Raw genomic sequence first — 26,971 nt, 5'->3', positions numbered from 1 at the left:
TTTATCTGGCTATGACTTTTGTTTTTTGTTGTTGTTGTTTATTTTAGGTTTTTTTAGTAGTGGGAGATTTTCCCCACTTTAGGAAATTTGTATTCTTGCCCTAATGTAGTCTTTTATTTTGGTGCCCCCAAATTGATCAGATTATCACATAAGGGTGTAAATGTTTCCCATACAAAAGTATTGTGTTATCTTAGTGAAATTAGCTTCAGCTATGTGTTAATAAGAAAACTTTGCTATATTTAATTTGTTCTTATTAGTACTGTCCTGTGAGTATATAATAATAACTTCGCCAGAATCAATGCCCAGAGACTTGGTCTTTGTTGGAATGCTTTTGTGAATCACAGCTTTTGTCTCCTAGCATTGTGAAATAATGAAAATGGGGATTTTAAAGATAGGAATTAGAAGTATGGAGAAGTGAACCCCAGAACATGCTCATTTTTAGATGTCAGGTATATAAAGAATAGGTACAAACCAAACAAAGAAAATATCTCAGGTAGGAAGGGGTGGTGAAATATATCAGATCTGTTCTTGACAGATCTCTCCTTGACAAACTGATCTGATGAATGGAAGAAATGAGAGGATGTATTAAAGAGAATGGTAGAGAGGAATTTAATATAGTGAGAATTGAAGACAACCATGTTAGAGAGTCTTGCTCTCGGGGGGATAGAGAAATGGGCTGTTAATGCAGGGGGGTATAGTATCAAGAGGGTTTTGATTTTGTTTTGTTTTGTAAAGATTGAAGATATAGCAGGTTTGTATGGACTAATCCAGTAGGACTAACCCAGCAGAGGAAAAAACAAATATGATGCACGAAGGAGAGGGATATTGTTGGAGCTACAGATATGGTATGCAGATAGAAGAGTTAGTTTTAAAGATGGGCGTGTAAATGGCTCATTGATAGCAGGGAGAAAGGATGGATTGTGTAGGCCTAGATATTTGTAGTTTGCTGGATATATAGGAGGAGCATGTAAAAGTTGTATGATATTTTTTCCGTGAAATAGGAAGCAAGGTCACAGAGGGAAAGAGTATTGGATTGAGGAAAGAAAAGAAGGTGTAAAATAGACACTTAGGAAAGTGGCAGAGTGAATAGATTCTTAGAAGGATGGCTAGACAGTACTTAAAGTGGTCAGTTGAAGTCTGTTAATTTAAGTGAGACTAGTCAAATGATTTTGTGTTTTCCTCCAATGATGTTTAGCCTCGGTGCCATCACTGAGTAGACAAGAGTTGAATTTAATCAAAGTTGGAATTTTCCTAGATGAATACAACAAAGTGGGAGGAAGGAAAAGGTGTTGATATACTCAAGGGAATGATTATAAAGAAAAGACAGAGATCTGGGTAAAGAGCAAAGTGAGAAAATGAAGGTTGAGAAACAATGGAAAAATGGTATGATCAATTATATATAGATTGCAGTATGACTGAAGAAATGTTGGAGTTATTTACTAGAGGTAGGAAGTAGAAATTTGAGCGGTCCAAATAAGAGAATAACATGACAAATTGACAAAGGCAGAGAGAATACAGTAATTAGTGTCTATAAGTTCTAGGATGTGAACATGGTAGTTAAGTGAAAACAGGGTCATGGAAAGAGATGAATTAAAGAAATTGAGAAACTTGAGTATGAAAAGGATCATCTAAGTGGATTTTGAAATTATTAAGAATTATGACAGGAATAGTGAGCCAAGATCTAGGTAAAATTATCTCTTAGAACATACAATTCTGTTAGATATGGAAAAAGCAATATTTAAAAAAAATCAGTTTATAAAACTCTTTCTACAGTGACAGGAAATTCAGCCTAATTTACTGAAAACTATTGTATTACAGTGGTTTTATAGGTGTAGATTCTGACACCAAATCTTGTTTCTGAGGTATAATTGCTTTATCGCCTTGGGCAGGTTCTGTCAGTTTCCATAGAGATAATCAATACTTATGGTAGGGTTGTTGTGAAGATGATTTGATGAATATAAAATACTTAAAACAAGTCTGGGGTGGGTGTGTATGTGTGTGTGTGTGTGTGTGTAGTCAAGTTCTCAATAAGTATTAGCTCTTATAGTAGTGGTTGTGGTGGTTCTCAACTCACACCAATTCCAGGTGACATAAAGATTTTGATGTCTTAGACAAAACTTCGACAAGACTTCAATTATCTTGCTAATGTAATGACCCACACTTCTATTGCTTCTGAGTGAGGAAAAATTGCCTCGATTATTCAAGGTTCTTCTAGCTGGTCTAAGAATTAAATTGACATGAGACGTAATTCATAATTTCTTAACAACCTTAAGTTAGCTTTAATACTGAATATTTTCCCAGTTCACGTGAACTTGAAATTCATTTGGATTGTGTTTCTTTTTTATTTTTGAGAATTTTTATGAATGCAAAACTTATATAAGTGCTTAATTTTCTTTAAGCCAATCAAATAGAGCTCTTCTACAAAATCATTTGGGCAATTCTAACTGGAAAATGCCATATATCCACAATAGACACATACTGACAGATGCAGAAAACTTACCATTACTAATATTTGAGGAGAAAGGGGCAAGAGAACCCTTTTGCAGTTTGTATTTTTAAAAAATATCTACTTCCTTCTTTTTTTCCTTTACTCAGGCAATTGTGGGCTGTGTGTACACTTCAGAGATACAAGATTTATAACTATAAGGGACAAAGAATGTAAGGTTTTTTTTTTTTTTTCCTAAGAATTATAGGGTAATTGCTATTTAGAATTTACCTTCCTTTTCTTAAGTACAGGACAATTCTGTTTCAGTATCCTGATTTTTTATAGTACCTATAAGCATTTTGAGAGGAATAGGTGAGGTTTTAGGATTGGTAGAGATGGCGGGGGTTGCTTCTAGAGTTGCATTTCTGGTTTTGTAGAGATTTGCCAGGCAAAGTTGTTGCTAATTCCCAGAAAAAACTGAATTACAGCCTGAATATCAAGAGATTGATCAGCCTTTTTAACTAAACTTGACTCCTTAGATCAGGGAGATTTCCACCTAAAGTGGGAATCAGGTTTATATCTTTGTAAAAAAAAAAAAAAGAAGTCTGTATAAATCATGTTAACTAAAGCCTTCTTTCTTCACAATTCAATCTTAGCTTCTATTAGCCCCTGAATATCAGTCTTCTGCTCTTCATTTGTAGGAGGGCCAGGAAAAATTATGGTCATCTCTTTCTTTTTTAGTGGGGAGGATGTGAATCTTTCCAATTTCTCTTTAAATTTGGTGGGATCTTCTGAAAGTGGAGGTAAAATTGGGCTTTATGAGTTACAAGATTTGTTGCTATCCAAGGGACATGAAATTTTTTCCCTCCTGGGTTTGGGGGGGTGGGGGGAGGTGCGAATCCAGGGTATATCTGCAAAGGACATGGCATAAGAATGCCTAAAGCTGGCAGAGCCTGATTGTAGAGCTTTAGAAAGTAGGAGTTGTAAGAAATAGCCAAGTGACATAATAAAATTAAAAAAAAAAAAAAAAAAAAGAAATAGCAAAGTGAGCCCTATCACTTGTCTTCAGTGCTTCTGTTAAATTCACCTCATGGGTTTTAGCATTTATATGAGTAATGTATATACATTGACTCTGGAGTTTAGGCTGGAGTGCTCTATGTAAATCTTATAAGGAAGGGTAAGTTAAAACAGGCAGATGGAGCTGGTTTTTAAGAATGGGAATTTACCTTGGATGTGGACATCAATTTTTGTCTTAAGTCTAACTTCTGTTCTTTCACCTTGTTAAGGGAGTCCCTAAGTCCCTACCCCTAGTAAGTATACTAATAAGACAATTGAGAGCTCTGTATAAGGATTTTTTTTTCCTTTGAAATGTAGCCAATTTAAAAGATTTCATGTCTGACCATTGATGAGTACGCTCTTACTAATTTTAATAGTAACTCAAACCAAGAAGCCTTTTTTTTTGGAAAGACCCAGGGGCAATTTCTAGGCTTAGACCATGGGTGCAAGAGGCATCCTTGGAGAGGGCATAGATGATATAGTCCCCATGATCCACAAGTTTACTCCCAGAAATAGTCTGAGAAAGCAAATGCCTTTTTTACACAGGCAGTAAGGATGCTTTAGTGAAAACAGTGTCTTTGATCACCCACAAAAACCTGAATTGCCTCCAGTTAACAGACTACTAATCTGTGACACCAGGCAGGTGCAGTATACTGGAATGGGACATTTTAGCACTAACAAGCAACAAAGGTTAAGAGCACAAAAGTCCCTTATGGACTGGGACCTCTTATGACTTACTTTTTGAGGGCTGTCATGGCTAGACAGAGAGTGCTGCTAGCAACTTTATGTCTCAGAACCCCACTCTTACTTGGCTACCAGGGTGTACCCCAGTAAGTGCATTGTCTGCATGGTGGAGACCAAAGAAAATCAAGTTCTCAAGACAAAAGGAAAAACCTTATCCAGATTTTACGTGTGGGACCCACAGCAAAGTTTGTCGAAACATATGCCCATCTGATAAGAACTGTGAACTCAACAGTCTATAATGTTAGTTTGAACAGCAGGCTTATAAGGGCCTATGCTGGTATTTCCCTATAGGAATTCCCTTTTATAACAACACAAAAGACAAAAATAGTGACCATCTCTGGGGAGGAAATGGATTAATAAAACCAAGAGTACTCTATCGAATTTATCAGAGATGCTGAGCCCATGGAGTATTTCCAAAAATACTTTTTCCTGCTAATGCTAAATTTAGAAAGAAAAAGGACTCTAACCACTCTTGTTCCACCAGATCTTGCAGACAGATTCCAGGAGGCTGACATGGTAAGAAATCTTACTTTTGCTAGCTGTTTATCAGATGTCCCAGAGTTTCTCAGCTACAGCAATCCCAGGGTGAACAATATTTAGCCAGTTGAAGTTTATCCTGCCAACTAGCCAATTGTTGGGGAGGAAAAAATTTCCTTCAAGATTCTTCTTACTGGTGTAAGAATTAAATTGACATGAGACAGATTAATAGTAGGAAAAAACAAATTAGAATTACATGTACATAGAGGCCTAATAGTAGCATTGAGTCTCAAAGAAATGTCCAAGTTCTATGCTTTTATACATTTTAAGCAGATGTTGCCACGTGAACTGCAGAGACCCTGGGCCCTGGGTTTTCAACTCAGCCCATCCTGAAGGAGTCACCGAAAGTTCTCTGTCTTGTCTTGAGAAAAGATTCAAGGAGACACTCTGTTAACAGAGTGGGTAAGTGACATAAGTGGGAAAGTTTATATAAAGTGAAAAGTGATGGACATTGGGGAGGGTTATGTGCTATGGTGAGCACTGTGAATTGTGTAAGACTGATGAATCACAGACCTGTGCCCCTGAAAAAAATAATACATTATATGTTAAATAAATAAAGTGAAAAGTACACTCTAGAGATAGGAGAGCAAGTGAGCTCGAGAGTGAGCGAGCTACGAGCTATGTGCCCTGAAGGTTGGGTTTCTATCTTTTATTGACAGTTGTTAACTAGAGGGTAGAATATGTATTACTTGGGGCAGGAAGCAGGGTTTTGTACTTTTTCTTCCTAATTTGGTCAGGATTTCCTGTCATGGCATCCATCATCTGGGGCCTGTCTGGTTTGATCAGGTTTCTTGTGGAATGCTGCCAGCACAGGCCTCTGATTTTCCCAAGAGCTAGCCATAACTTCCTCCTTGCTGGCCTCCAGGTATTTTGTTAGAACCTAACTGCCTACTCCAACACAGAGAGACATTAATCAGCAAGGAACTGACAAAATAAAGAAAACTTAACCTTTTGAAGCTTTAAATAGTAAAGGATTCTAAACAGAATTTGGGCGGTGGTTGTAAATTACTAAAAGTAACAAGGCTTGTTTATACAACTTTCTTGTCTCTGAATTCCCTATCTGGTGATAAGGATATCTCAGGGAGAGTGCCTTTCACATGGGAGATTTATTTCCTGCTTTCTGGAGACACGGTGGGAAGGGGAAGAGCATTCTTAATAATCAGTATGCCAGAGTGGCACATTTGGGACTGCCTGTCCTAGGCCTCCACACTTCCTTGCCACAACTGCACCATGAGACTTTGACCAAAGTATAAGAACGTTGGTGTCTAGGAATTAACCTGTTTGTGGATAATGCACAACCATTCCACTCTATTTCATTAATTGAGCATATGACCCAAATAGGTCCAATTAGAAGCATTTCCAGTTCTTTTACAGTTTTTTTTTTTTTTTTTTAAACTAGACAGAGCTGTGCCTGGAGCTGCTAACCATTATCCTGATAATTGTGATGATAGTTCATTTTCAGTTAGATTTAAAAAAAGAAAATTCATCCTGGAGAAGTACTAGTAATTTAAACCTGTAGCAAAAGCCCTAACAGCTAGCGTATCATGGAATTTTTTAGTTACTTTAAATGAAATAAACTTGAAATAAGTACTTTTTCCTTTTGTTGGAGGGATTTGGCACTCTTACAGACTAAGTATGGGTCATATATGTCACCCTTAAGATAGAAGGAGTGAAGTTTCATATAAACCACATGAAGTGAGAGTTTAAAAGCCTTGTTCTCCAAAGGAAAAGCATAGAGCTATGAAATCAAGAGAGAAAGTAGGTACTACACAGCCAAAAACAAATGTTTTACTACAGTGTATATAATATATAAAACTCATAATTCCACATGGTGATTTTCCACTTATGCCTTATACAAGGGCTGGGAATAGTATGAGGCAAGTGAGGCAAATATGGTGTAAGATTTAAGGAGTCACTCAGAATAATGCAAGTACTCTTCATCCCAACCTAGCATGGCTCTGCCTCCTACTATTAGTAACATGAATAGAATCAGCATAATCCTGATTAGGTAAATCAAACAAAAGGCAGTAGCATTCAGGATCTTGGAAAGTATTTGCTATGCAAATGAGATTCTATTAAAAACAGTATCAAGGATACCAAGGCTTTTATTTATTTATTTTTTAAAGATTTTATTTATTTGACAGAGAGAGACACAGCAAGAGAGGGAACACAAGCAGGCGGAGTGGGAGAGGGAGAAGCAGGCTTCCTGTGGAGCAGAGAGCCCGATGTGGGGCTCGATCCCAGGACCCTGGGATCATGACCTGAGCCGAAGGCAGATGCTGAATGACTGAGCCACCCAGGCACCCCGATATCAAGGCTTTTAAAAGAAGTAAGGGGAAATATTTATTAAGAACCTAAAATTCAAAAGGCACTGTACTGAGTGCTTGTAGCAATTTGATCTTAACCACTCTGTAAGAAGAGAACACTTCCCATTATGAGTAATGGAGGAGGTTTTTTTTAATTTTGTTGTAAGTTAATAAGATACTTTGTTAGATCTGTAACTTATTATTACATATAAAACAAAAATATTGACCTTAGTATGATTGTTTAGGAGAGATGAGAGCCAGCCACATGTGTTAGGTACTTAACTGATGATCCTCAGGAGGAATACTGTTCTCACTCCAAGAACTTAAGCTACTATGTATCCATCAGAAAGCAAACTGTTGTAGAGGTATAACATTCATGTAAAGGCCAGTAGGGAATCTAAAATAAACAGCTCAAACTCAGTAAATTTGGAGAAAAAAAAAAATACTGGGAAAGGGAGACCCTGCACCCAACAAGCATAAGCTTTAATGCCTTGGGGTAAAGCTAGGGGATCAAACAACACTTTAGAACATCTGTGATTAAAAGGGGTTATATCCATTAAAAACTGCACCAACTGACAATGAGAAAAGGGGTATTTACACAAGAAATTTTTTTTTTAATTTTTTTATTGTTATGTTAATCCCCATACATTACATCATCAGTTTTAGATATAGTGTTCCATGATTCATTGTTTGTGCATAACACCCAGTGCTCCATGCAGAATGTGCCCTCCTCAATACCCATCACCAGGCTAACCCATCCTCCCAACCCCCTCCCCTCTAGAACCCTCAGTTTGTTTTTCAGAGTCCATCGTCTCTCATGGTTCTTCTCCCCCTCCGATTTCCCCCCCTTCATTCTTCCCCTCCTGCTACATTCTTCTTCTTTTTTTCTTTCTTAACATCTATTGCATTATTTGTTTCAGAGGTACAGATCTGAGATTCAACAGTCTTGCACAATTCACAGCGCTTACCAGAACACATACCCTCCCCAGTGTCCATCACCCAGTCACCCCATCCCTCCCACCCCACCCCCCACTCCAGCAACCCTCAGTTTCTTTCCTGAGATTAAGAATTCCTCATATCAGTGAGGTCATATGATACATGTCTTTCTCTGTTTGACTTATTTCGCTCAGCATAATACCCTCCAGTTCCATCCACGTCGTTGCAAGTGGCAAGATCTCATTCCTTTTGATGGCTGCATAATATTCCATTGTATATATATACCACATCTTCTTTATCCATTCATCTGTTGATGGACATCTTGGCTCTTTCCACAGTTTGGCTATTGTGGACATTGCTGCTATAAACATCGGGGTGCATGTAGCCTTTCGGGTCCGTACTTTTGTATCTTTGGGGTAAATACCCAGTAGTGCAATTGCTGGATCGTATGGTAGCTCTATTTTCAACTTTTTGAGGAACCTCCATACTGTTTTCCAGAGTGGCTGCACCAGCTTGCATTCCCACCAACAGTGTAGGAGGGTTCCCCTTTCTCCGCATCCCCGCCAACATCTGTCATTTCCTGACTTACACAAGAAATTTTAATTTTTTCAAATTATGACATAGCAATGATATACCAAGATATTTGAAAATCTTAAGAATTCAAGAAAGTCTGAGCAAGAGATTAATTTGTTGTATGAAACTTCTCAGAGCTTAGAAAAAGATACACAAAATACCATTAAAATTATTTATTCTCCAGAGATATATAATATCTTGCTGTGTAAGAAAAGGATGGAAGGGAAAGATTGAGGTTTGAATTGGGCAGTTCTCTATATATTGTACATTTCTTTTAAAAAGTATTTGAAGAATATTTTGGTAAAATGTTAACATCTGTTAAATCTGGGTCTTGGGACATGGGGCCTGTAATTTTTTTGTTGTTTTACATTTTTCTGTATGACATATATATCATAACTTGAATGAAAATAGCGGAACACCTCTAATCCGGTGTTTTGCAGCTGTTTTCTTACTGCCCTCCCCAAAGCAACATATTTAGAATTTTTTCACAATTGCTCTACATGAAATTTTAATGTCCTAATACACTTTTTTGATTTTGAACTGTGTAAAAATCTGTCTTTATGGATAAAAATTGGAAGATTTTCTATCTTTCCCATTCCAAGAACTAAAACAGTGAACACATGATTTGATACCATAAAATATTAACACGTTCAAGACCTTAACAGATCATATAATGTTCTCTGACCTTAGTTGAACTAAATTAGGTATCAGTATCTTTAAAAAAAAAAAGAAAAGGAGGGGGGCGCCTGGGTGGCTCAGTCGTCAAGCGTCTGCTTTTGGCTCAGGTCATGATCCCAGGGTCCCAGGATCGAGCCCCACATTGGGCTCCCTGCTCAGTGGAAGGCCTGCTTCTCCCTCTCCCACTCCCCCTGCTTGTGTTCCTGCTCTTGCTTTCTCTCTCTCTGTCAAATAAATAAATAAAATCTTTAAAAAAATAAAATAAAAAAATAAATTAGGTATCCATAATAGAAAGATTTGAGAAATGTTTAAATTTCTGAATATTAAATAATATTTCTAAATAACATGGATCAAGACAATTCTTAAGGGAAATTAGATAGTACTTGAATTGAATGAAAGTACAAATTGATCAAAAATTTGTGGAATACACCAAAGGAGTGTTTAAAGGGAATTTGCTTATATTAGAAAAGAAGAAAAATCACAGATTGATGATCAGCTTTCTACCTTAAGGAACTAGAAAAAGAAGAGCAAATTAAATGCAGAACAAGCAGATAAAGGAAATAAAAATAAGCATAAATCAGTGAATTTGTAAGCAGGACAGTAGAAAATACTGTAAACAAAACTAGTTCCTGAAAAGACCGATAACATTGAAAAAGTTCTAGCCAGATTGCAAAGAAAAAACACCCCCAGAGCTGTAAGAAAATATTTGGAATATTTTGAACAAATTTATTTCCATAAATTTTCAACTTTGATGAAATGGGTCCATATCATAAAAGTGACAAACTACCAAAGCTTGTGTGAGAAGTAGGTGACCTGAACGATCCTATATCTACTTAATACATTTACTTTGTAGTTAAAAATCTTCCTTCCTTTCTTTCTTGCAAAGAAAACGTAAGGCATAGATAGTTTCACGGTTGAATTTTGTTAAACATTAATTGAAACCAACAGTTCTTTAGAAGACAACACATCCAAATTCATTTTATGAGTCCTATACTACCCTGATGCTAAAACAAGACAAGATATTAAGAAAATTTGTATCACTCTGTCTCGTGAGAGTAAATGTAAAAATCCTCATCAAAATATTAAGAAGTTGAGTCAGATAATATGGGGGGAGAGTATTTTATAAATCATGATAAAATGCAGTTTATCTTGGGAAATGCAGGCTAGTCCAACCTTTGAAAATCAATTGTAATCCATATCAACAGACTAAGGAAGGAAAAGCATAGCTCGGGGCGCCTGGGTGGCTCAGTTAAAGCGTCTGCCTTCGGCTCAGGTCGTGATCCCAGGGTCCTGGGATCGAGCCCCACATCGGGTTCCCTGCTCTGCGGGAAGCCTGCTTCTCCCTCTCCCACTCTCCCCTGCTTGTGTTCCCTCTCTCGCTGTGCTGTGTCTCTCTCTGTCAAATAAATAAAATCTGTAAAGAAAAAAAAGAAAAAGCATAGCTCATAGTAATGAATGAAAGCCTTTGATAAAATTAAACATTCCTAATAAAAACTCAGTAAAATAGGAATATAGAAGAGCTTCCTTAATCTGGTAAATAGTGTTTACAAAACTTAACTGCTATCCTAACGGTTAAAAAACTGAATGTTTTCCTCCAAGATTGAGAACAAGGTAAGAAAGTGCACACTAATCCCTTCTTTTCAACATCTGACAGCCAGTGCATAAAACAAAAAAGAAAAGCTATACAAATTAGAAATGAAGAAGTAAAATTGTCCCCATTCAGAGGTGACATGATTGTTTATGTAGAAAATCCCAAAGAATTAAGAAGTCTACTACAACTAATAAGGAAGGTTGCAAGATTAAAAGTCAATAACTAGGGGCGCCTGGGTGGCTCGGTTGGGCGACTGCCTTCGGCTCAGGTCATGATCCCAAGGTCCTGGGATCGAGCCCCGCATCGGGCTCCCTGCTCTGCAGGGAGCCTGCTTCTCCCTCTGACTCTCTGCCCTCTCATGCTGTTTCTCTCTCTCTCTCGCTCTCTGATAAATAAATAAAATCTTTGAAAAAAAAAAAAGTCAATAACTGGATATTGAATTTTTTCCCTAAAAAATGCCATTTGCAATAGCACCAAAAGAAATAATAGGTAGAAGTCTACCCAAATGTGTACTGAACCTGACAACCCTTCATAAATTTTGATAATGAAAGGTGAAAATCTAAATGGGAGAGATCCTGTGTACGTGAGTCAAAAGACTCATGATTTTTAAGAATATCAACTCTTACAAATTGATTCATTACTACTAAAAAATCCTAGCAGTATATTTTGTTGATATTGCCGAGCAATTTCTTTGGAAAAGCAACAACTAGAATAGCCAGCATAATTTTGGAAAAAAAAAAAAAAACGGATGACTTAGACTACCTAATTCTAAGACTTACTACAAAGCTCAGATAATCAGGTTGTGGTATTGGCAAACAGATGGACACAGATCATTGGAACAGAAAAGTCCAGGAATAGACCCACACATACACCATAATTTTTGACAAAGGTGAGAAGGCAATTCAGTGGAGAAAGGTTGGTCATTTCAACATATGATGCTAGAATAATTGGACATCCATATGCCGAAAATTGAAAATAAAAGTACGTTGTTCTCACACAAAAAATTTCTTCAAAAATGAGTCAGAGTCCTAGGTATAAAGTGCAAAAGTATAGAACTCCTGGGGGAGGGGGGAAACAAATAGGATAAAGTCTGCATGACCTTACTTAGACAAGTTTTTATATGCAACACTATAAAAAGATAAAAGATAAATATGCCTTCATCAAATAAAAACCTTGTACTTTTCAGAAGACACTACTAAGAAAATGAAAAAGCAAGTAACAGACTGGGAAAAACTTCTGCAAAGCATATTTGAATTTTATCCAGAATATATAAAAAACTTTCAAAACTCAGAAAACAAACCCCCCCCCAAAAAGACAATAAATTTGAAGATACCTTACCAAAGACTTACAGATGGCAGCTAAGCACGTGAAAAGATGCACATCGTTAGCCCTTAGACAAATGTAAGACAGCCACAGTAATAGAGCACTACATACCTATTAGAATGGCTTAAAATGAATTCTGACAGTACCAACACTTATCAGGAATGGAGCACTGCAGCTTTCAAACATTGCTAATTGAAGTACAAAGTGGTCCACCTGCTTTGAAAAAGTTTCAAGAAGTTTGTTATAAAGTGAAATATACACTGATATGTGACCTGGCTATCACACCTCTGAGTATTTAAGAGGAACAAAAAGTATGTTCACAGGGAAGAAAAAAAAACTTGTGAAAAAATACTGGGAACATGGCAGAGTAGGAAGCACCAGGAATCCACCTCCCCACCCAGATGACAATTGCAGTGATAGGATTTATTTGATGTAACTATTTTGGAACTGTCGTCTATTAAGGCCTTTCAGTTTAACAGGAAAAAGCTTGGACAGTAAATTGAAGTTAATTCATTCAAATTTAGCTCATCGTAGTAGTAGCTACCGTTTCCCAGGCTCAGCCATGTGTTCCTGTGCATGTGTTCCTGGAGCAGCTTGCACACAACTAGTGGGAGCCAGGGTAGGCAAAAAGAACCTTTACCTCCAAATATTGGGAATCAGGGTGATGGCTGATTTCTGCTTTTGATCACAAAGGTACAAAGAAGTGGGAAGCCATGGTTCTACCTCTTTCCATTGTAAACACACACACCCACACCCTGTGAAGTGACTTCCAAGGGTATAAAAGGACTGACATCCCCTTTATTCCCCATTCTTTTTCTTTTTCTTTTTTTTTTTTTTTTTCCTTTTGGGAGCCAGACATTAAAGACCAGGGCATTCATAAACAACTGCATATATGGGAAAATTAGAAATTGACCATGAATGCCCAGGGAAAGACTCAAGATCTGAGAAGATCTTAGGTTTCATACCTCAGACTGATCCTTAGCACAGAGAGCAAAAGATAATCAAAAGTAAACAATAGGGGCGCCTGGGTGGCTTAGTCGATTAGGCATCTGACTTGATTTTTGGCTCAGGTCATGATCTCAGGGTTTCAGGGTTGTGAGATCGAGCCCTGTGTCAGGTTCCATGCTCGGGGTGGAGCCTGCTTAGTATTCTTCCTCTCCCTCTGCCCCTCCCCAGCTCTTGCGCGGGCATATGTGGGCATACCCTCTCTACCTCTCTCTCAAAAAAAAAAAAGAAAAATCAGCTAACCCCAGGGAAAGAAAAAATCTGATTTCCAGAATTGTTAAAATGTTTTCAACGGAAAACCACAAGACATACAGAAAGCAAAAAGAAAACAGGAATGTATGACCCATTCAAAAGGGAAACAAATGACCTGAAGTAGACCTGATGGCATTTACTAGACAAAGACTTTAAAACAACTTAGAAAGATGCTCAAAAGGTTAAAGGAAGATGTCCAGAAAGCTAAAAAGCAAATGGAATTCTGGAGCTGAAAAATACAGTAAGTGAAATGAAAAAAAAATCAGAGGGATTCCAAGGAAAATCTTCCTTCTACTTCTGACAGTACCAACACTTATCAGAAATGGAGCACTGCAGCTTTCAAACATGTATCAAATGAATCAACAAAATTGAAGATAGGACAATGAAAATAAAAATTAAGTCTGAAGAACAGAAGCGAAAAAGATTGAAGAAAAGTGAACAGAGCCTGAGGGACCTGTGGGGCACCATCAAGCAGATGTATATACACTGTGGGAGTCCCAAAAGGAGAGAGAGAGGGACAGAGAATATTTGAAAAAATAATGGCTGAAAACTTCCTAAATCCGATAAAAATTATGAATATAAAGATCCAGGAAGTTCAACAAATTTCCAGTAAGATGAACTCAGAGACCCACATCAAGACACACTGTAATCAGACTTTCAAAAATCAATCTTGAAAACTGTAGGAAGTGAATTGTCACATACAGGGAATACTAAATGAGATTATCAGGAGATTTTTTTCATCAAAAACTTGGAGAACCAGAAGGAACTGGGCTGATAGATACAAAGTGCTAAATGGAAAAAGAATAACTGCCAAACAGGAATCCTGTATCTAGCAAAACCGTTTTTCAAAAGTGAGGGAGAAATTAAGACAATCCCAAATAAAGTTTGAGTTTGTTACCATCAGATCTGCTTTGGAAGAAATACTCAAAGTGAGTCTTGCATAGTGAACTTAAAGGACATTAGACAGTGATTCAAAGCTGTTTGAAGATATACAGAGCTAAATAAAGGGAAATATATGGGCAACTATAAAAGTTAATATTGTCATAGTGGTTAATGACTATACCTGTTTTCTATATGATTTAAGAAACTAATACATTTTTTAAACAATTACTAGTTTATAAGCCAGTATTGTGACTGTGGCTAGTAACCCCATATGTGGTTTTCTACATAGTTTGAGACTAATGACATTTAAAATAATTATTAGTTTATGTTTTGGGTTTTGGGGTACACAACGTATGAGGCTGTCATTTGGGGGACTTCAGTGAAAAGAAGTGAGGACAGAACTGTAAAGACAGAGTTTTTGTATGATATTTAAGTGTTAAAACTCTAGGATTGTTAAATGTAAACCCCATGATAACCACAAATAATAGAGCTGCAAAATAAACAGAAGGAAATAAGTGAGAAAGTAAACATGTCACTACAAAAAATCAACATAAGACCATAAGGCAGGAAGTGAGGAACAAAAAACGGTATAGGGCATATAGAAAACAGGCAAATTTACGGGTCCCTCATTTTAAGTAATTAAGTATAAATGAATTTAACTCTTCAGTCAAAACACAATTGGGAGAATGTATAAAGACACCTGATTCAACTATATGCTATATACGGGAAACACATTTTAGACGCAAAGACAAAAAGAGAGTTAAAGTGAAAGGATGGAAAAACAATTAAAAATAAAGGATGGGAAAAGATACTGCATGCAAATAGTAATCAAAAGAGCAGGGGTGGCTTTACTGATATCAGACAAAAGAGACTTTAAATTGAAAAGATTGCAAGAGACAAGGATTTTAATAAAAGTTTAGAGAATATATTTATGAATTGTAAACAAACTAAATATATAAGTTGTAAACATTTATGTGCCTAATGAATATGAAATGAATGAAATATGAAGCAAAACTGACAGAATTGAAGGTTGAAATAGACAATTTTACAATAATACTTTAGTACTCCTTTTATGATAATGGATAGAATGAGACAGAAGATAAGGAAATAGAGGACTCACACAATAAACCAACTATACAGAACACTCTACCTAAGAACAGTAGGATACACATTCTTCCCAAGTGCACATGAGATATTTTCTAGGATAGACCTCATATCAAGCCACAAATTAAGTTTCAGTAGATTTATAGAAAGAGGCATACAAAGTATGTTGTCTGACCACAGCAGGGTTCAGTTAGAAGTCAATAACAGAAGGAAAGTTGGAAAATGCACTTTACCATTGAAATTAGACAACAGTCTTGAACAACCAGGGAGTCAAAAATTAAATCACATGGGAAATTAGAAAATACTTAGAGACAACTGAAAAAACAATGTACTAAAACTATGGGATGCAACAAAAGTGTTGCTAAGAGGAAAATTTATTGTTATAAATCACACTGAAAAACAAAGCTCTCACCCCAACAAGCTAACTTTACAACTTAGGGAACTAGAAAAAGAAAAAACAATTAAATCCAAAGCTAGTAGAAGGAAGAAATAATAAAGATTACAGATAAATGAAAGAGAGAATAGAAAAACAATAGGAAAAATCAATGAAACCAAAAGTTGATTGGTTGAGAACATCAGCAAATTTGACACACAAAAATTTAACTGGATGGACTAATAAAAAAGACTCAAATTACTGAAATCATAAGTTAAAGTGAGTACATTACTACAGATTCTACAGAAATAAAAAGGATTATGAGTATGATGAACAGTTCTACTCAAAGTGGATAACTAGATGAAATGAACAAATTCCTAGAAATACAAAGCCTACTAAGACTAAATTATACACAAAAATAGAAATTCTGAATAGATCTATAACTAGTAGGGAGATTGAAATAGTAATCAAAAATCTGACAATGAAAAGCCCTGGAACTGACAGCTTTACTATTGAGTTCTACCAAACATTTAAGGGAGAAATAACACCAATCCTTCCTAAACTCATCCTAAAATTTGAAGAGGAGGGAACACTTCTTGACTTATGCTGTGAAACTAACATTACCCTGATATCAAAGCCAGACAAAAACACTACAAGAGAAAATATACAGAATAATGTCCCTTGTGAACATTGATGCAAACAAAAAAAACCTTTCAACAAAATACTAGCAAACTGAATTCAGCAGCATATTATAAGGATTATACACCATGACCAAGTGGGATCTATTTCTGGAATGCAAGGATGGTTCAACATATGAAAATTTATCAGTGTAATACACCACATTAAAAGAATGAAGGCCAGAAACCACATGATCTCAATTGAGATATCAACATAAAAAGCATTTCACACAATATTTTTTCATGATAAAGGCATTCCGTAAAGTAGGAATAGAAGGAAACTACCTCAACGTAATAAAAGCCATATATGAAAAACCCACAGTGAACATACTATTCCATGCTGGAAAGTAGGGAAAAGTTTTCCTGTACCATCAGGAACAAGTCAAGGATTCCCACTTTGACCACTTCTGTTCAACCTAGTGCTGGATATTGTAGCCAGAGGAATTAGGAAAACAACAATAACAAAAAAAAGCATTCAAATTGAAAAGGAAGAAGTGAAATTATCTCTGTTCACAGATGATATGATCTTCAGCTTTATTGAAGTATAATTGAGAAAATTTTAAGATAAAGTGTACAGCATGATTTAATATGTACATACATTGTGGAAAGAATCTGCACCTCCCATCTAGTTAATTAACACATCCATCATTTGACATATTTACCTTTAAGTTCCACTCTACAAATTTCAATTACACAGTATTATCACTTATAGTCACCATTTTATACAGTAGATCCTCAGACCTTACTCATTTTATAACTGAAATTTTATACCCTTTATCAATCTTTTATGCCACCCTCCAGTCCCTAGTAAACACTTCTTTACTCTCTAACTAGAAGTTTGACTCCCCCCTCCTCCCTTTTAGATTCCACTTATAAGTGAAACTATACAGTATTTTCCTTATTCTCTCTGGCTTATTTCACTTAGCATAATGCCCTTCAAGTCCATCCATGTTGTCACAAATTACTGGGATTGGTGGATCATATGGTACTTCTGTTTTTACTTTTTTGAGGATCCTTCATATTGTTTTCCATGGTGGTTGTATTACTTTACATTCCCATGTACAGTGTACAGGGTTCTCTTTTTTTCACATCCTTGCCAGCATTTGTTATCTCATCTTTTGGATGATAACCATTCTAACAGGTGGGAGGTGTTAGCTCTCTGTGGTTTTGATTTGCATTTTCCTGATGATTAGTGATATTGAGCACCTTTCATGTACCAGTTTCCTATTTGTATATCTTCTTTGGAAAAATGTCTATTTAGGCCCTTTATCCACTTTTTAATTAAGTTATTTGGGTTTTATTTATTGAGTTGTAGATATAATCTTATATGTAGAAAACCCTAAAGATTCCACCAAAAAAATTTGTCAGAAAAAAAAACTTGTCAGAATAGATGAATTCAGCAAAATAGTAGGATACAAAGGCAACATGCAAAAATCAGTTGCATTTCTGTACACTTCACAATCTGAAAAGGAAATTATGGAAATTCATAATTTATAATAGCATGAAAAAGAATAAAATACTTAGGAATCAACCAAGGAGGTGGAAAGCATGTATAGTGAAAACTATAAAACATTGCTGAAAGATGTTAAAGACATAAATAAATTGAAACGTTACTATTTTCATGGGTTGGAATACTTAGTAATATCAAAATGTTAGTATACCCAAAGTAATCTATAGCTTCGATGCAATCTTTATCAAAATCCCACTGACCTAAAAAAAAAAAAAAGAAAAGAAAATTCTATCCTAAAATTCATATCTCAAGGGACCCTTAATAGCCAAAACAATCTTGAGAAGAAGAACAAAACTAGAGGACTAACTTCTGGTTTCAAAGCCTATTATAAGCCTACAGTAATCAAAACATTGTGGTACTGGCATAAAGACAGACAAATAAATCCATGGAATAGAATAAAATCCAGGAATGTATCCTCTCATATATGGTCAAATGATTATTTTTTTAAAAAGGATTTATTTTATTAGAGAGCAACTACGAGTGGGAGGAGCAGAGGGAGAGAGAGAGAGAATCCCAAGTAGACTCCTTGCTGAGCATGGAGCCTGATATGGGGCTCGATCCCAGGACCCCAAGATCATGACCTGAGCTCAAACCAAGAGTCATGCTTAACTGACTGTGCCACCCAGGCACCCCTGGGCAAATGATTCTTGACAAGGATGATGCCAAGACCATTCAGTGGGAAAGGACAGTCCTTTCAACAAATGGTGGTAGGAAAATTGGATATCCACACAAAAAGATTTCATTTGAAATATTACCTAAGACTGTATACAAAAATTAATTCAAAATGGATCAAAAAAACTAAGTTTAAGAACTAAAAAACCTCTTAAAATAGAACTAAAGCTTCACGACATTGGATTTGACAGTGATTCATTAGACATGATGTCAGAGGCATAGGTAACAAGAAAAAAATAGACAAATTGGACTTCACAAAAGTTTTTAAAAAATTTTTCATCAAAAGATATGTACAGAATGAGAGAAAATATTTCAAATCATAAAATCTGATAAGAGATTAATACCCAGAATACATAGAGAACACCTAAAATTCAACAACAAAAAAATCAACCTAATTCAAAAATGGGCAAAGAATTTGAATAGACTTTTCTCTAAATATGCACAAAGATATCACCTCACTCTCAGGATGTCTGCTATCAAAACAAACAAAAAAACAAGAAACAAGTGTTTTTGAGGATGTGGCAAAATTGAAGGCTTTGCCTTGTTGGTGGGAAGTTAAAATAGTATAGCTGCTGTGGGAAACAGTGTGGCAGTTTTTAATAAAACTAAAATAGAATTACCATATGATCCAGCAATTCCACTTCTGGGTATATACCCAAAAGAATTGAAAGCAAGTTCTCAAAGTAATTATTTATGCATCCATGTTCATAACAGCATTATTCACAATAGCCAAAAAGGTGGAAGCAACACAAGTGTACTTCAACAAATGAATGGATAAGTCACATGTAATATCCATACAAGGGAATAATATTCAGCCTTTAAAAAGGAAATTTTGCCATATGCTACAATGAAGATAAACTTGATGATATTATGATAAACTAAGGCAGTCACAAAAAGACAAATATGATTCCACTTATATGGGGTAGTTGGAGTAGTCAAAATCACAGAGACAGAAAGCAGAACAGTAATGCCAGCAGCTGGGGAGAGGGACAAATGGAGAGTTTCTGTTTAATGGATAAAGAATTTCAATTCTACAAGATGAAAAGAGCTACAGAGATTGATGGTGGTGATGGTTGCACAACATTATGAATATATTTAATACTATTGCACTGTACATTTAACAAAATTAAAATGGTAAACTTTGTTGTATGTATTTTACCATAATATAAAAATTTTAATAAAAAATATGTGCACATTTATAGTGGCTTTATTCATCATTCTCCAAAGTGAAAATAACCCAAATGTTCTTCAACTGTCGTACCTCTATTTAGAAATATTAATGACTGGTACAATATGGATCTATCTCTAATGCATCATTAGTAAAAGAAGCCAGACTCACAAAGTCACACACTGTGTGACTCCTATTTTCATGAAATTCTGTAAAGACAAAACTCATCAGAGACCTGATGAGTGGTTGCCAGGGGGTAGGTGTGGGTGGATGAATTGACTACAAAGGGATGACGGTATTTTCGGGTGTGATGGAATATTGGATATTGTGGTTGAGGTGGGTATATGCTATGAATTTATTAAAACTCAGATTTATACATTAAAAAAAACTTTACTGGATTGCTTGTAAATTGCTAGCGAGATTGTGAAGTGGTACAATCACTTTGGAAACAGTTTGACATTCTATAAATTTTACATTTAGTTATAATAAGAACCAACAATTTCACGTCTAGGTTTAACCCATGTGATATGAAAATACATGTCTATAAAAAGTCTTGTTTATCCTTCACAGCAGCTTTATTCATAATTGCCAAAAAATATAAACAGCCTATATGTCCATCAACACATAAGATAAACAAATGATGGTACATGCATATAATAGACTATGACTCAGCAGCAGACTACTGTAATATATTTTTTACAAATGCTTTCTGGTCCAATTTTTTGAGGCCCTTCCTACAGGTCGATCAGACCTTCTTGGGCATCTGATTAAGTCCACATCCCAAACCACTTCCCTTATCAGACTTTCACACTCTGGATCACTATGTACCTTCTCTAATCACCCAAGGACCAGGTATCAGACAAGGAATATCTCTATACCCCAGAGTCCACTGAAATTATTGAGACATCCTAAACCTGCCTACCCGCTTCACCCATTCCTTCCTATGGAAACCATAAAGAAGGAACTTGCAGGTAGTTTCCTTCTCTTCCTCTGCTTGGTGAATGCCTGGTGCTTCCTTTGAGTGGGCCTGTGTGGTGTCCTATTTCTCCTCAGGGGACTGTGAGTATAACAAACTGCAAACCTTTCTGGTTTCACTTTGTTGATCTGAGTCTGACCTTACCGTACCAAACCCACAGTAGTAAATATGATTAAAACAACTACTGATATACAAAACAGTACATATTTGTATTAGTTTTCTATGGCTATTGTAACAAATTACCATAATCTTCGTGGCTTAGAACAACAGAAATTTATTGTTTTACAGTTCTGGAGACCAGAAATCCAGAATCTTTTTCACTGATCAAGGTGTTGGCAGGGCCATGCAACCTCTAGAGGCTTTAAGGAAAAAGCAAACCTTTCTTTCAGCTGTGGTGGCTGCCAGCATTCCTTCACTTGTGGCTGCATCACTCCAATCTATGCCTCCATGGTCATATGCTCCATGCCTTTTCTATTTCTATGTGTATTAACTCTCTTTCTTCCTCTTTCTTATAAGGTACATATGATGGTATTCATGACCCACCGGATAATTCAGGTTACTCTAGTCATCTCAAGATCCTTAACTTAATTACATCTGCAAAAGCTTCTTCAAAATAAAGAAACATTTATGGGTTCTAGAGAATAGGGCCTGATATCTTTTTAAAAAGTATTTATTTATTTAAAACATTTTAGTAGTCTTTATTTTTTTAAAGCAGTTTTAGGTTCGCAGCAAAATTGAGAGAAATTAGAGTTCCCATATAATTCCTGCCCTCACACATGTACAACCTCCGCTACTCTCAACTTCCTGCATTAGAGTGGTATGTTAATTATAATTAATGTACCTACATTGACACATTATTATCACCCAAAGTTTACATTAAGATTTCCTCTTGGCATTGTACATTTTGTTTTTATAAATGCATAAAACGTATCCACCATTATCATACAGAATAGATCCATTGCTCTGAAAGTTCTCTGAGCTCCACCTATTTATCCCTTTTTACCCCTAACTTCTGGCAACTACTAATCTTTTTACTGTTTCCAAACTGTTGTCTTTTTCAGAATGTTATATCCTATTACAGTATGTAGCTTTTTCATACCGGCTTTTTTCACTTAGTAATATGCATACAAGACTCCTCCATGTCTTTTCATGGCTTGATAGCTCATTTCTTTTCAGCACAGAATAATTTTTCCTTGTCTGGATGTAACACAGTTTATCCATTCACCTACTGAAAGACATGTTGCTTTGAAATTTGGCAATTATAAATAAAGCTGCTATGAACATCTGTGAGTACACTTTTTTTTTTTTTTGTGGACATAAGTTTTCCATTTATTTGGGTAAATACCAAGGAGCATGATTGCTGGATTGTATGGTAAGAGTATGTTTAGTCTCATGAGAAACTGCCAAATTGCCTCCCAAGGTGTTTGTACCATTTTGCATTTGCTCCAGCAATGAATGAGAATTCCTGTTGCTTCACATCCTCAGCATTTGTTGTTGTCAGTGTTCTGGATTTTTGTCATTCTAATCAGTGTGTAGTGGTATCTTGTTTTAATTTGCAGTTCCCTAATGTCATATGATGTTGGGCATCTTTTCATATGCTTACCTGCCATCTGTATATCTTCCTTGGTATTTGTTTAGATCTTTTGCTCATTCTTTAATTGCATTGTTGATTTTCTTGTTGAGTTTTTAAAGTTCTTTGTATACTTTGTATAATATGTCTTACGCATATATTTTCTCCCAGTCTGTGGCTTTTCTTCTGATTCTCTCGACAGTATTTTTCACAGAACAGGTTTTAAATTTTAATAAAGTTATGCTTATCAATTATTTCTTCCATGGATTGTGCCTTTGGTGTCATTTCTAAGAAGTGATTGTCAAACCCAGGGCTATCTAGATTTTCTTGTATGTTATCTTCTGGGAGTTTTAGTTTTACATTTTATATTTAAGTCTACAGTCCATTTTGAGTTAATTTTTGTAAAGGGTGTAAAGTCTGTGTCTAGAATCCCACCCACCCCCCTTTTGGGGCATGTGGATGTCCAGTTGCTCCAGCACAATTTGTTGAAGAGATGGTCTTTTCTCCATTGTACTGCCTTTACTACTTTGTTAAAGATCAGTTGACTATATTTGTGGGTCTATTTATAGACTCTTTATTCTGTTCCATTGATTTATCCTTTTTTTTTTTTTTTTTCCTAATATCACTCTCCTGAATACTGTAGATTTATAGTGTGTTAATGTCAGGTAGTGTCTGTCCTCTGTTGTTCTTTAATATTATGTTAGCTGTTCTGTCTTTTTAATCTCCATGTAAACATTAGAATCTGTAGATATCCACAAAATAACTTGTTAGTATTTTTATTGGGATTGTATTGAATCTATAGATCAAATTGGAAAGAATTATTATCTTGGTAATATTGAGTCTTTTTACCTATGGACATGGAATATCTCTCCATTTATTTAGTTCTTCCTTGATTTTGTTCATCACAGTTTTGTAATTTTCTTCATATAGATCTTATATATATCTTGTTAGATTTTTACCTAAATATCTCATTTAGGGGGGCTGCTAATAATAATGATAGACAATATAGGAGAGAGATTAAGAGACAGGGTCGATAGAATGATACCTATCATATATTCAATTGTAGTTCCAAATAAATAAATGAATTGTGGAAACAGTGGCTATATAAAGTATACCCTTAGAATTTTCTAGATCTGATAAGAAACACACACAAATACACACACATATACACACAGATTTCCAAGAACACAGGATGAATTTTTTAAAATCCTTATTTAGACATAACACAGGGACAATATTTTTAAAGCAGTAAAAAAAAAATAATAATTAAAAAAAAGACAAAAAAGGATTTCCTCCATGGAATGTCAATTAGACTGACATCTGACTTCTTTATAGCAACAAAGGAAGCCAGATGTCTCTAGAATATATGCAAAGTAGTGAAAGAAATAACTTCTATAAATTTACACAGAGAAAGTAGTTTTAAGGAATGAAGATAAAGACATTTTCAGAAAAGCAACGAAGAGGGTTTGTCAGAGTGTATGTCAACTATACTCAAATTTAAAGAAATACATATTTCACTTAAAAAAAAGAGGATTTGTGAGCAGATATTCACCAAAAGAAATTATAAAGGAAATATTTTAGACGTCTGTAGTTACCCCAGGTAGGAGATCTGAGGAGTGAAGAACAAAGTGGTAAATATCTGGGTAATCTAAATAAAAATGTCTCTATTAAAAATAATGTTTTGCAGGATTAAAAATATAAGACATTTAAAAAATAAAAACAATGAGTATAAATTAAAACAGAGTTGAATATTCTCTTTGACAACTGACATACTCATTACATTTGAACTCTGAAATTAACACATGGTATAATTTCTATGTTAACCATTAATAAAGTACAAACAGTGTATAATTTCTACTGTGTTAGATGATAAAATACAGAAAGATAATTTAAAAGAAGACAAGAAATACGAAAAAAATTGGTGGGGCAATAAGGTGATAGATTTAAACTCAAATATATCCATAGTTACGTTCAGGGTAAATGGACTTAAAGTTTCTATTAAAAGACAAACGTTTTCACACATGATTAAAATACATGCATAGAAATAGGTAAAGGTAAAGGCAAGTACAAAATATACCAGGCAAATTCTAACCAAAGGAAAGCTGGTATAGCTTTATTGGAATTAGATGAAATAGATTTAAGGCCAAATCAGTACAAAAGATAAAATGGTTATATGTTATAATAAAAAATATTAGACTTTATAATTTTAACACATTGACTAGAAAATTAGTAATTATAAGTTTTTTACCCTCTATAACGTAGATTTAAAATAGATAAAGCAAAAAATTTGAAAGAAATGGTAAGAATAAGCAATTCTATATATAATGGGAGATTTTAGATGTACCTATCTCAGTAGTAGAACAAGACGATTTAAACAAGTTTTAATTAACTTGACCAAATGGACATATAGACAACATGTTGTTTTTTTTTAATAATTGTCTACATACTGGGTCGTAACGCAAATCTTTTAAAGGATTGAAATAATACAGAGTATGTTCATTGTACTAAGATCACATAGCAGGCTCTTACGGAATGGCTTATGAAATTAATTGCTACATCTTTGGGGAAGTATATTTCCCCAATGAAAAATATTATATATGGAATATATGTATATTTTGATTGTTCAGAATTGTTAAAACATTACAAGTTAAGCTTCAGTTCAGTTGAACACAATCCCTAATCTTGGTTTCATCCCTGCTTCCTCAGAGATAACCTCTGTTACTAGTTTTTTGTATGAATGTACATGCAGTTTATTTCGATGCATATATGTACACATATAAAATATGCAATTTTTGGAATGCTTTTTTTCCATATATAAATGACATATATAAAAGACATACTGTTATGTGTTTCTTCATTCAAAATGACCTTTCATGTTGTTAAAATGAAATCTGCCTTTTTAAGAAATAAAAGCAAACTATTTAACCTGTCGGAGTATGGGTGTACTGTATTTTATTTAGCCATTTTTCAGTGTAATGACATTTAAGTTTTTTCCAAAGATTTTGTTGTTGTGATAAATGTTGTAATGAGCTTTTGTGTTTACATGTCTCTCTGTACACATGGGTGAATATTTCTGTAAGTAGATAAGTAGAAGTGCATTTTAAATACATTTTTATATTTTAATATTATGTAAAATTGCCCAAAGGTACCAATTTTTACCCTCTAGTAGTAGTATAGTATATCAGAGTACCTTTTATAACACTCTCACCAAAAATTAATATTATGAAGCTTCTAATTTTTGCTTTTCTAATAGATGAAAACTGATTTGTTATTTTAATTTGCATTTCCCAAATTGCTAGCTAGGCTGAGCATCCTCTCACATTTTTTTTTTTTTTTTTTTGGACATTTGTGTTTCCTCTTTTGAGATTTGTCTGTTGCTCCTTTTCCCAGTTTTTTAAAAAATTTTCTTCTTATTGATTACCTGGAGTTGTTCTTATGTTCTCGTTATTGTTTCTTTGTTATATATTACAAGTACATTCTCCCAGTCTATCATTTGTTTCTTGAATAGTCTTTCTAGTGCAAATTTAAGAAATCACAGATGTTGCTAAAAAACCAGGATAGTGCCAAAGATATGTCTGCTTTATTTTCTTCAACTATTTACCATGCAAAAAGGATCTGTTACTTTTTATTTTGATTTATTTTTAATTGAAATATATTTGATATGTAACATTATATAAATTTAAGGTATACAATATGTTAATTATGACACATTTATATATGTAACATTGTAGCAATAATTAACATTTCTATCATGTTACATTAATTATCCTTTTTTTGTGGTTGGAATAATTAAGTTCTAGTCTCTTAGCAAGTTTGATGATTGTAATACAATATTGTTGTCTATATTCAGTACACTGTGTATTATATCTCTAGGACTTATTTACTACTCAATGTAAGTTTGTACCCTTAAACAAGTGTCATTTCCTCTCCCCTCCCCCCCGCCAATCCACTGACAACTACCCTTCTACTCTGTACAAGTTTGGGTTCTTTAGATTTTACATGTAAGTGATATTGTATAGTACTTACCTTTCTCTGTGTGACTTATCTCACTTAATGTACTGAAGTTTCATCCATATTCACAAATGGCAGGATGTCCTCCATTCTCATGGCTGAATAATAATCCCCATTGTATATATACAAAACATCTTCTCTATCCATTCATCCATTGAGGGACACTTAGGCATTTCCATATCTTGGCTGTTGTGAATAATGCTTGCAATAAACATGGGCGTGCAGATACATGTCTTGGAAATCGTTTTTATTTCCTTTGGGTGTACACCTAGAAGTGGAACTGATGAGTCATATCATAGATCTGTTTTTAATTTTTTGAGAAACCTTCATGCTGTTTTCCACAGTGGTTGAACCAATTTGCATTCTCACCGACAAGGTACAAGGGTACCCTTTTCTGAACATTCTTGCCAACACTTATTATCTTTTATCTTTTTTTTTTTTTTTAAGATTTTATTTATTTATTTGACAGCGAGAGACACAGTGAAAGAGGGAACACAAGCGTGGGGAGTGGGTGAGGGAGAAGCAGGCTTCCTGCTGAGCAGGGAGCCTGATGCGGGGCTCGATCCCAGGACCCTGGGATCATGACCTGAGCTGAAGGCAGA

At 35.1% G+C, this 26,971-nt stretch overlaps 2 protein-coding genes across 2 annotated transcripts in view; both read left to right on the top strand.

Annotated features, from left to right (window-relative positions):
* The window catches only part of RNPC3 (RNA binding region (RNP1, RRM) containing 3), a 61,947-nt gene that overhangs the window by 26,993 nt on the left and 7,983 nt on the right, over nt 1-26,971 (top strand). The window contains exon 17 of the transcript XR_004301568.1: nt 5,036-5,164. The gene's annotated coding sequence lies outside the window, so the exon portion shown is untranslated. The remainder of the gene's footprint in view (nt 1-5,035; nt 5,165-26,971) is intronic.
* The window catches only part of AMY2B (amylase alpha 2B), a 52,304-nt gene continuing 30,424 nt past the window's right edge, over nt 5,092-26,971 (top strand). Inside the window, exon 1 of the mRNA XM_032422432.1 lies at nt 5,092-5,164. The gene's annotated coding sequence lies outside the window, so the exon portion shown is untranslated. The remainder of the gene's footprint in view (nt 5,165-26,971) is intronic.

The sequence above is a fragment of the Phoca vitulina genome, unplaced genomic scaffold (assembly GCF_004348235.1).
Source record: "Phoca vitulina isolate PV1807 unplaced genomic scaffold, GSC_HSeal_1.0 scaffold2, whole genome shotgun sequence".
Taxonomy (NCBI): Eukaryota; Metazoa; Chordata; class Mammalia; order Carnivora; family Phocidae; genus Phoca; species Phoca vitulina.
Note: the sequence above shows the minus strand (reverse complement) of the source record. Positions and strands in the feature narration are given on the sequence as shown.